Here is a 12,235-nt window from a genome sequence, read left to right as displayed (position 1 = left end):
GGAAACCAAATTTCCAGGAGAGAATCTAAACTGACAGAGCTGTAGCCTCTGTGCTTGTCCCTGGAGAGAGGCAACAGGTCACTAACAATTAGAAGTATTGGGGGTTGGGAACAAGCAGCACCTGCAGCGGTGTAGGTTTATTATATATTGATAAAAGCTAGTGAATATCCGACCAAGATACAGTCCAGGATGGTTTGATCTCTCACTGACCTAAACCTTCTTTAGGTATCGTTATTAAAAATTGTTTACTCTTTACTACAGTTCAGTTCAGTCACTCAGTTGTGTCCGACTCTTTGCGACCCCATGGACTGCAGCACATCAGGCATCCCAAATCATCACCAACTCCCAGAGCTTGCTCAGACTCATGTCCATCGAGTCAGTGATGCCATCCAACCGTCTCATCCTCTGTCATCCCCTTCTCCTGCCTTCAGTCTTTCCCAGCTTCAGGGTCTTTTCTAGTGAGTCCGTTCTTCACATCAGGTGGCCAAAGTATTGGAATTTCAGTTTTTTAGTTACAACTTTGGTTCTAGATTTGAAGATGGTAAAGGTTTGAAGAGTGTCTTGTGTGTGTTTGGAAGCTTGGTTTTTATGTTTTGTTTTTTCCCTTTTGGTTCTCTTTATTTTCATTGACCCACTTGCTGAAAACCAAGGAATACTGAAACTTCTTTTACTATGTAAAATCCTCATATTCTCCTCTGTCTCCTGCCCCTGCTACCCACAAGTTCTTGATCTATTAAATGGTTAAGTTCTTTTAAAAGGAAAACTAATATGAAATACCTTTTAATACCCGACTCCTTTGTAGGGATCGCAGTCTAATATCTGTTATGCATGGTCATTCAATTTCAGTAATAATAACCAGAGTTAGACATATTGGCTCACATATTTTGAATAAAAATTGCCCTTTGAAACTAGCAACATTAAGTTTTCTGAGGATAAAATCTGGTTTATTGAGTAAATTTCTTTTTCTGATTACTGACTAGATCATTATTAATGTTTTACATTACATTTTTAAGTCTTTTAAGAAGTTGTAATAAAGTATGTTCTGTGCTTAGTCAGTCAGTCACATCTGACTCTTTGCAACCCCATGGACTGTAGCCCACCAGGCTCCTCCGTCCATGGGATTCTCCAGGCAAGAATACTGGAGTGGGTTGCCATGCCCTCCTCCAGGGGATCTTCCCAACCCCAGGGATGGAATCTAGCTCTCCCACATTGCATACAGTTTCTTCACCATCTGAGCCACCGGTGAAGCTGTAATGAAGTATAAATCTTAAAAACAACTTTGGAAAGGTCTTGCCTATCCTCCCCCCTCCCTTTTTTTTTTGCTTATCTGATTCTTATGTATAATGTATAAGAGAGTCTCAAATGTTGTACATTAAGTCCTTAAGTCAGCTTGTATGTTGAATTTAAACTGTTCCTTACTCTTAGTTAAAGCTTCTCTTTGCATGTCCTTCTCCCAGCTTGATTGTACATATGAAAATCAAGCAAATTAAATGTGCTTATATATAAAATATGTATGCACATTCCTGTGATTGCCTTTAAAAGCTTGGGTAATTATGAATTGCTGCATATATTATAACAAATGTGGGGGATAGTCGATTGAATTTTAAACTTGCTTATCTTGATTAATCACGTTTAAGAGTTCAGAAGACTTAAAGAGAGTCTGTGAAAGAAATCATAGACTTTACCTTCGTTACAGACACAGGCTTTCTCCCCATACTAGCCAAAGTTTGCTTTTCCCTTTATAGGTTTAGACACTCTAATATGTTCTATTCAGCAATGTTTACTTTTAATTTTTTTTTTTTTAAAGGGGAAAGACTTTTGAAAACTACTAGAAATTCTTCCTTGGTTATAGTTTCTAAACTGGAAAGATGATCTTTTTTATTTTTCTCAGACTTGTACCATGATATGACTTGAATAGGTCTTTTGTGTTTTTTGGTGTGAGTATATTTGTCAAATCAATATTTAATTATTTGAAAAGCTAAAATATTTGCATAGTTTAAAATTAAATGAAGTTTAAAAATAAAATAAAATTTTAAAAATAAAAAATTAAAAAAAATAAAAAATAAATAAAAAAAAATAAAATGGCATCATTTCAAATAAATAAATAAATAAATAAAATTAAATGTATGAGAAGAAATATTTTTGTCCTATCCTATCCTGCATTTGCCTGATAAAACCCATGTACACACACAAAACCCATAAACAACTGGCAACTGTTACTAGTTTTCTATGTCTTTTTCTTTTGGAGAAGGAAATGGCAACCCACTCCAGTATTCTTGCCTGGAGAATCCCATGAACAGAGGAGCCTGGCAGGCTACAGTCCATGGGGTCGCAAGAGTTGGGCACAACTTAGCAACTAAACCACCAACCACCCATATTTAAGCAACGAAAATTATTTATTCTTGCTTCCACTATTGCACATAAATACTATACTGTACTCATTTTGTATTTTGCTTTTTTCTCACATAACAGTGTTATTTAGACTTAAAGAGCCTCTTCATTTCTTTTTTAAGCAGCTGTTTAGTATCCCATTGATAGCTGAACTGTGGCTTATTTAATGAAATGAGTAGGTATTTTTAACTGATCTAGAAAATTCTAGTTGCCTGAGTAATTTTGGGTAGTTTTAAAGTTCTGAAGGTTTGTTTTAATAATGTAAGATTTGAATTATTTTAATAGTTTTGATGGAAGGCTTTCTAAAATGAGTTACTCCATTACCCTAATTTAAATACATCAAACTGAACTTATTTTAATTTCTATATGATAAGCTAGATTATCTGTCAACATTTTGGGTACCATATATTTTACTGTGTTGTATTTCCTTGTGTTGGATGCAAACTATCTTACCTTATGAATTTATTCATCTTGACCATGTTAAGACTTTTTATAGTTATTGCCAGTCAGTTATAGCTCTTCTTTTACACTGTATATTATCTTTGATTATATGTTTCTCATCCCTCCTGATTACTAAAAACTTTCTTCTATGCTTTATAAATTTATTACAGTGCTATATAAATTTATTACTGTTCCACATAAGCAAGTTTGAGTAATGCCTGCCTCTATTTTCTGAGTGCATGGGCTGTACCGTAGGGGATTTATGGCAACTCTTTTGTTAAGGAAGCACTCCATTAGGCTTCCTTCCAGGAGAACTGTTCTTATTATCTATGAGTACTGATGGGGAAACCCCTGTACTAGCTACCTCAGTGCTCATAATTTTTCCTGAACAGGGCTTTTTGTTTTTTTCAAATGAACTTTAGATTTCTCAGCATGTTTGCTTCTTATTGGCTTTTTAATTCTATATTCCATTTTATTCTTTAGTATTTCCTATCCAAATACTCTTTTGGATAGTATTTCCTATCCAAAAAATGTTTAACCCAATCATTTGTTCATTTGTGTAGTTTGAAAGTGAAAGTGTTAGCCACTCAGTCCTGTCCTGCTCTTGTGACCCCATGGACTACAGCCTGCCAGGTTCCACTGTCCATGGTATTCTCCAGGCCAGAATACTGGAGTGGATTGCCATTCCCTTCCTGACCCAAGGCTCAAACCCAGGTCTCCTGCATTGCAGGCAGATTGTTTACCACTGAGGCACCAGGGAAGCCCTAAGGACCTTAATTACCTAAACAGTTGATTGACTTTTTGGAAGAGAATCTTATTTGTAAAACATAGTGAAAAGAGGAAGTGCTTCCTCCCTCTTATTTTTGATGACTGAATCTGACAAGATCATGTTGCTTATCCTCATAAATAGTAAGCTATAATAGTAGGCTAAGTGTTAACACTTAAGGGAGTCCATAGGTGACCTCTGAACTGAGATTTGAAAGATGAGCAGAGTTAGCCAGGTAAAAGGAGGTGAGATACAGGGTGTTTGCATTTGGGAGCATGGAATTGAAATGGAAGATGAGGATATGAGAAAGGGTAATGAGTTAGACAAAACCAAACCCGTGTGTCTTCAACATACAGTGTGTGATAGATGAGAATGGGGCTATACATGCTTTCCTTTTTGTGATTGGGAATAAATTATTTCCCCCATCATTTTGCTCATATCCTACATTGATGAGACCACATCTAAATATCATCTGCTTCATTTTACCAGACTGATAAGGGCAAGCAGACTGATAAGGAATCCATAAGTGAGATCAGATGATGATGATCAAAATAAATTTTAGTTGAAAAGGAGATGACCTGAGAAATAGGGTTGTGAGGTTGTCTCTATTGGAAGTGAAAGAGTTCTTGGCGTTGTACAGAACTAAGTATGCTTAGCGATATATGGTACCCAAAATGTTCACAGATAATCTAGCTTATCATATAGAAATTAAAATAAGTTCAGTTTGATGTATTTAAATTAGGGTAATGGAGTAACTCATTTTAGAAAGCCTTCCATCAAAACTATTAAAATAATTCAAATCTTACATTATTAATTAGTGGGGACAGTACACATCTCCAGTTTTATATTGTAGCTATGCACCTAGCACCATACCAACTGCATAGCAAACACGCAACGGGTATTTAAATGCATAAAGGTTAAAATACCTACAAGTGGCAATTGGTAGAAAACCAGGTTTAAGTTAAGAATTTTCTAACTGAGTTGCTTAGTGATGAGATAGTTTTTACCTTAAGTTGTGAGCTTCCCTATTACAGCTGGCATTCAATTCAAGCAGATGCTATTTAATCATCTGTTAAGAATGTTATGGGACTTCCCTTGTGGTCCAGTGGCTAAGACTCCCAAGTTCCCAATGCAGGGGGCCTGGATTTGATCCCAAGTCAAATACTTTAGCCACCTGATGTGGAGAGCTGACTCTGAAAAAGACCCTGGTGCTGGGAAAGATTGAAGGTCGAAGGAGAAAGGGGTAGCAGAGGGTGAGATAGCATCATTGACCCAGTGGACATGAATTTGAGCAAACTTGAGAGATTTTGGAGGACAGAGGAGCCTGGTGTGCTGCAGTCCATGAGGTCACAAAGAGTTGGACATGACTTAGTGACTGAACAACAAAAAAGAATGTTATATGAAAAACTGGTTATAAAGGAGCGCCCTCCCTCCTGACCCTGCTCCCCTCACCAAACACATAACCATTGGCCTTTTCGATCTGTTTCATTCAGTAGTATTTTGGAAGTTGCTCAGTCACAGTTTTCTTTGTGGGTAAGATCATTGTATGTAAAAAATAACTTAAGTTTGGTTTGGCAAAAGGAATATATTAGCTTAGATAGTTCATTTTTTTGGATTCAGAATTTTGTTGCCCTAATCTGTGCATCATTTTCTCACCCCACGTAAGGCTGATCCAGGTCTTGGGGCCTGAAGCTTGTACAGTTTGGAGACGCTGTCTTTTAAAAAAAGCGTCTAAAATCTAAATACAGAAATAGAAAAGAATTCACAACAAATGAGAAATACCATAAAGATTACAAAATCCAGAAAAATAGATTCTTACTATTGTAGTTTCTGCTATTACTGAGTGATACACCTCCTTGATACTTTTTATCTACAGTTTTTGGCCACATATTGTCAGTCACCTGTGTACATGACAACAATTTTATGTTTTCTGTGGAGAGAAACGTTCCTCTGTCCAAGGCTTGGCAAGCTACAGGCTTTATAAAAAAATCCAGCCTACTTGAATTTGTAAATAAAGTTCTATTGGAATACAAGCACCTCCAAATTACCTGTAGCTGGGTTTGCACGCTAGTGTTGAAAGAGACTGAATGGCCCACAAAGCCTAGAATATTAACTGCCTGGTAACTTTACAGGAAAAGGCTCCTGCTTATTACATAATATGTTTGATCAGAATTTATTGTTTCCTATTATTGATAGGTGTAAAGCTGAAAGGAATTTTTGGAAAACAGTTACTGGTAATAGCACATCTCTATTTTTCTTCACTTTGCTTAGAGGGTGCTTCTTGCCTTGTAAAAACATCTCTCTTATCTCAGGTGGCTGGACCACTGACCCCTCCCCCAGAAATGTCCATGAAGTTTGGTCATAGTATTCCACCCCTAGCAGGGAGCTAGACAGCATTTATTCAGATCCTTTTGCTCAGAGTTTAAGATTGGGTCTGGGTGGATCATGTGGTCCAGAAGGGACTGGTCATTTCTGGGGCTGGACAGACATTGAGATAAGGCATCCTTGGGTTAAATATACCAAGATCACCTTCAAGGAGTAGCTGGAGAAGATCCCCTAGGAATGAGAGTGGTGTTGCTGCTACTTCCTGTGTCTTCAGAGGGAAATAAGCCACGCCTTGTAAGGGGCTTCTCGAAGTAAAGGACCTGAAACTTAAACTTAACTGCTGCTGCTGCTACTGCTAAGTCGCTTCAGTCGTGTCCGACTCTGTGCGACCCCAGAGACAGCAGCCCACCAGGCTTCCCTGTCCCTGGGATTCTCCAGGCAAGAACACTGGAGTGGGTTGCCATTTCCTTCTCCAATGCATGAAAGTGAAAAATGAAAGTGAAGTTGCTCAGTCGTGTCCGACTCTTCACTACCCTATGGATTGCAGCCCACCAGGCTCCTCCGTCCATGGGATCTTCAAGGCAAAAGTACTGGAGTGGGGTGCCATTGCCCTCTCCGAAACTTAACTGACTTCCTGGTAAATCTGCATGACTCCTTTGAGCATAGAACATATATCTGGTTGAATTTTCTCTTTTCATAAAAATCCTTTTCTCTCCTGCACTAGTAATCTTCTGTTTTTCACTACCTTCACTGCCTCCATCCACTCCCTTCCCTCCCCACGAATAAGGTAAAAATTTTAAACCAAATGGATGTGTAGAGGAATAAAATTATATTAAGGATATATGTTTATTATAGAATCATTTAGATGGGATAAGGTAAAAATATGACAATATAGGAATTGGGATGAATCCATGGGTATCATGTATCGTGAACAGACAATAAATGTATCCAGAGCTGACCAATACATGACCTTTGGCAAAACAAGGTGACCTCATGTTGGATTATATGCTTAATAAATTTATGGTGAAATGGTATCAGATGATAATTTGGCTTTAAGATTCAGGAATACCCAAATCCTATCAGTGACCAAAATACCTACCTTTCTACCCTCTCATTCAGAACTGTTATTTGCAAAGGAAAGTGGAAGTAGAAACTGTACACACACATACACCTATTAGTTTGTTTGTCATTAAAGTGCTTGGGTTTCAGCGGGTAGCGTTAAACTTTGGTTAACTGAGGTGAGCATCCCACCTTCGTTCCCTGAATACCCAAACCTGAGCTTCAAGTTTTACTGTAATCCAACTGACCTGGCAAGAGAGAAGCAGACAAAGAGAAAAGGCAACAGAAGAGGAAAAGGAACAACTTTTAAGGAAGTCCACATAAAGTGCAAGAAAGGGAGAGGCAGAAGAGAGCAAGCCATACCTATGTGCTGACACTTTTAACAGAGTCCTTACCTACCAGTGTGTATGAGATGACCCAGTCTGTAATGAGATCAGTATTCCTCTCAGGGCCTTTATCTGTAATTATATTTGAAGTGTAAAATTAAGAGTACAGCAGGCCTTGCCATTTGTAATTCTAGAGTCTGTAATTTTGATTGTTTGCAGGTAATGCTGAAGATCTGTGCCATATAGTTCTACAGTGTATGTATGAGTTTGAATCACAGGCACCATGTGAGACCCATGTGTGGCTGTGCGTGGTTTAGTGAGTGAGCTTCTTTTGGTGTACAGCCTGTATCTTTTAGTAAGGCTTTTGTTTATAAAGTGATTTTTTAAATGGTTTCAAAAAACAGTGTACTGGTAGTGAGAGAGCTCTAAAACCTTTATAATTTATAGATAGTTTTTGATAATTTTACTGATAATTTTAAACACAGGTCCAATATAAATGGAATGGAGAAAGGAGCTACAGTTACCTATTATATCTCAATGTGCTTAGTCACTCAGTCGTGTCCGACTCTTTGTGACTTCATGAACAGTAGCCCACCAGGCTTGGGATTGTGGGATTCTTCAGGCAAGAATACTGGAGTGGGTTCCCATTTCCTTCTCCAGGATTACACGTCATGCTTTTTAGTATTAATATCTTTAAAAAGTACCTTGCATCTCGTAGCTATTGCTACAAATACCACCTAAGGTTTTTGTGATTTAAAGAGATAACAGGGCTTCCCTGTTGGCTCAGTGGTGCAGAATCCACCTGCCAGTGCAAGAAACATGAGTTTGATCCCTGGTCTGGAAAGATCCCACATGCTGCAGAGCAGCTAAACCTGTGCGCCACAACTACGGAACCTGTGCTTTAGAGCCCATGAGCTGCAACTACTGAGCCCATGTGCTGCAATAAACATGAAGCCCAAATGCACTAGAGCCTGTGCCCCGCAACCAGAGAAACCACCACAATGAGAAGCCCACACACTACAACTAGAGAGTAGTCCCCACTTGCCGCAACCAGAGGAAAGCCCATGCAGCAACAGAGACCCAGCACAGCTAAAAATAAATAAAAATTTTCTTAAAAAGCAGTATCAATTTATTTTTCACAATTGTAAGCATTGGCTGGGTGTTTAGTCTGCTCCTGTCACCTAAGCTCACTCATGCAGTAGCAGTCATCTGGCAGGTCTGCTGTGAACTGGGCTCATCAGCAAAGGCAGGAACATGCTGGGGGCCATGTTCTCTGTGTGATCTTACACCTAGGTTTGAGGGCAGGCCACAATGTGCAAGGCTTTTCAGGCTGTACTTTACTGAAGTCTTATTGGTTAAAGCAAGTCATATAGGACTTCCCTGGTGGTACAATGGATAAAAGTCTGCCTATCAGTGTAGGGGACATGGGTTTGATCCCTGGTCTGGAAAGATCCCACATGCCACAGGACAAATAAGCCCATGTGCCACAACTTATGACCCGTGCACCCAGAGTCTGCTCTGCAACAAGAGAAGCCATTGTGATGAGAAGCCCATGTGCTGCTATGAAGGGTAGCCCTGACTCTCCATAACTAGAGAAAGCACAGCAACAAAGACCTCAGTTCAGTTCAGTTGTATCCAACTGTTTGCAACCCCACAGACTGCAGCACACCAGGCCCTCCTGTTTATCACCAACTCCCGGAGTTTACTCAAACTCATGTTCATTGAGTCAGTGATGCCATCCAACCATCTCATCCTCTGTCGTCCCCTTCTCCTCCCGTCTTCAGTCTTTCCCAGCATCAGGGTCTTTTCCAGTGAGTCAGTTCTTCACATCAGGTAGCCAAAGTATTGGAGTTTCCGCTTCAGCATCAGTCCTTCCAGTGTATATTCAGGGCTGATCTCCTTTAGGATGGACTGGTTGGATCTACTTGCTGTCCAAGGGACTCTCAAGAGCTTTTCCAACAGCACAGTTCAAAAGCATCAATTCTTCGGTGCTCAGCTTTCTTTATAGTCCAACTCTCACATCCATACATGGCTACTGGAAAAACCATGGCTTTGACTAGATGAACCTTTGTTGCAACCAATAAATAAGTAAATAAAACAAGTCACACGACCCTCCCCTAGGGTCATTGGGGGAAGGAGAGTGTATATATTGGTAAAAGAACTTGAATACTGAGGGGCATCCAGGGCCAATAGAGGAACGATTAACCCCACTGTACCATATCTACAAACTGTATATCTCTGTTTGAAGATATCTCAGTCAGAGAAGGATGTTTGATGTTGTTTCAATATTGTCTGTAACTTCATGCCATACCACTCTCTTATCTCCCACCCCACGCAGCTTCTAAAACTCTGCTAGCACTTTCCATGGTAGGGTCTTTGTTGCTTTGTTTACCTAGGGCACTGCTTCCTTTCCACTTAGCCGCAAACTCTTTGCTCACCCGACTCATCCCTTTTCACCCTTCAAGTACAGTGTCACTTCAGGGAAACCTTTTCATGCTGGGTAGCTTTTACACTTTACTTGCATACTGGATTTTTCCTTTATACCATTTGTAATAGTTACTAATATCTGCTTCCCATTAGAACTTAAGTTTCAGGAGTATGTGTGTAATTCATTTTTGTGTTCAACACCCCTTTTATTCCCACCCCACCCCCAGTTATCACAAGCCTGTGTTCCTATTACATTGGTGCAGTTATTTTTTTCATTGTTGAAATTTGCCTTTGATACTGGAATACATTCTTAAATGTGATTATATTATACATCATTTTAATGTACATTTCTCGCTTTATGTTTTTTTGCTAATGACTTACTATTTGCAGTTTATATTTATTTTAGACTATGGAAATGATGTTAGATAAAAAGCAAATTCAAGCAGTTTTCTTATTCAAGTTCAAAATGGGTCATAAAGCAATGGAGACAACTCACAATATCAGCAATACATTTGTCCCAGAAACTGCTGACAAACATATAGTGTGGTGGTAGTTCAAGACATTTTGCAAAGGAAATGAGAGCCTTGAAGATGAGCATAGTGACTGGCCATCAGAAGTTGACAGTGACCACTTGAAAACAATCATCAAAGCTGCTCCTCTTGAAACTGCTATGAGGAGTTGATGAAGAACTCAATGTCGACTGTTCTATGGTTATTTGACATTTGAAGCAAATTGGAAAGGTTAAAAAAAAAGCTCAATAAGTGGGTACCTTATGTTGAGTTCAGTTCAGTTGCTCAGTCATGTCCAACTGTTTGCGACCCCATGAACCGCAGCATGCCAGGCCTCCCTGTCCATCACCAACTCCTGAAGTCCACCCAAACCCATGTCCATTGAAACAGTGATGCCATCCAACCATCTCATCCTCTGTCGTCCCCTTCTCCCCCTGCCGTCAATCTTTCCCAGCAACAGGGTCTTTACAAATGAGTCACCTCTTCGCATCAGGTGCCCAAAGTATTGGAGTTTCAGCTTCAGCATCAGTCCTTCCAGTGAATATTCAGGACTAATGTACTTTAGGGTGGACTGGTTGGATCTCCTTGCAGTCCAAGGGACTCTCAAGAGTCTTCTCCAACACCACAGTTCAAAAGCATCAATTCTTCGGCATTCAGATTTCTTTATAGTCCTACTCTCACATCCATACATGATTACTGGAAAAACCATAGCCTTGACTAGACGGACCTTTGTTGACAAAGTAATGTCTCTGCTTTTCAATATGCTATCTAGGTTGGTCATAATTTTCCTTCCAAGGAGTAAGCGTCTTTTAATGTCATGGCTGCAACTGCTGCTAAGTTGCTTCAGTTGTGTCCGACTCTGTGCGACCCCGTAGACGGCAGCCCACCAGGCTCCCCCGTCCCTGGGATTCTCCAAGCAAGAACACTGGAGTGGGTTGCCATTTCCTTCTCCAATACATGAAAGTGAAAAGTAAAAGTGAAGTCGCTCAGTTGCGTCTGACTCTCAGCGACCCCATGGACCACAGCCTACCAGGCTCCTCCATCCATGGGATTTGCCAGGCAAGAGTACTGGAGTGGGGTGCCACTGCCTTCTGCAAAGCTGACCACAAATAAAAAAAATTGTCATTTTGAAGTGTCATCTTTTTATATGCATCAACACTAAACCATCTCTTGATGGGATTGTGACATACGTTGAAAATGGATTTATACAACAACAGACAAAGACCAGCTCAGTGACTGGACTGAGAAGATGCTGCAAAGCACTTCTCAAAGCCAAACTTAACACCAGAAGAAGGTCATGGTCACTGGTGGCCTGCTACCAGTCTGATCCACTACAGCTTTCTGAATGCTCTCGAAACCATTACATCTGAGAAGTGTGCTCAGCAAATCGATGAGATGCACAGAAATCTGCAAGGCCTGCAGCTGGCATTGGTTAACAGAAAGAGCCAAGTTCTTCTCCAGGACAGTGCTTGACTGTGTGTCGCACAACCAGTGCTTCAAAAGTTGAACAGATTGGGCCACAAAGTTCCTCCTCATCCACCATGTTCATCTGAGTGAGTGAGTGAAAGTCACTCAGTTGTGTCCAACTCTTTAGGACCCCATGGACTATACAGTCCTTGGAATGCTTCAGGCCTGAGTACTGGAGTGGGTAGCCTATTCCTTCTTCAGCGAATCTTCCCAACCCAGGAATCGAACTGGGTCTCCTGCATTGTAGGTGGATTCTTTACCAGCTGAGCCACAGGGAAGCGCCATATTCATCTAACCTCTCGCTTAACAGATCCAGCATCTCAAAAACTTTCTGCAGGGAAAATGCTTCCACAACCAGCAGGATGCAGAACATGCTTTGCAAGAGTTTGGTGAATCCTAAAGCACGGATTTTTATGCACAGGAATAAACAAACTATTTCCCGTTGGTGGAAATGTGTTGATTGTAACGGTTTCTATTTTAATTAATAAAGATGTGTTTGAGCCTAGTTATACTCCTTGGAAGGA

The 12,235-nt window shown here is 40.1% G+C and overlaps 1 protein-coding gene across 2 annotated transcripts in view; it reads left to right on the top strand.

Moving 5' to 3' along the window:
* The window catches only part of WASL (WASP like actin nucleation promoting factor), an 85,469-nt gene that overhangs the window by 21,874 nt on the left and 51,360 nt on the right, over nt 1-12,235 (top strand). The gene's annotated exons all lie outside the window — the stretch shown is intronic.

The sequence above is a fragment of the Bubalus bubalis genome, chromosome 8, assembly GCF_019923935.1.
Source record: "Bubalus bubalis isolate 160015118507 breed Murrah chromosome 8, NDDB_SH_1, whole genome shotgun sequence".
NCBI classification, from domain to species: domain Eukaryota; kingdom Metazoa; phylum Chordata; class Mammalia; order Artiodactyla; family Bovidae; genus Bubalus; species Bubalus bubalis.
This window is presented reverse-complemented; position numbering and strand designations above follow the sequence as displayed.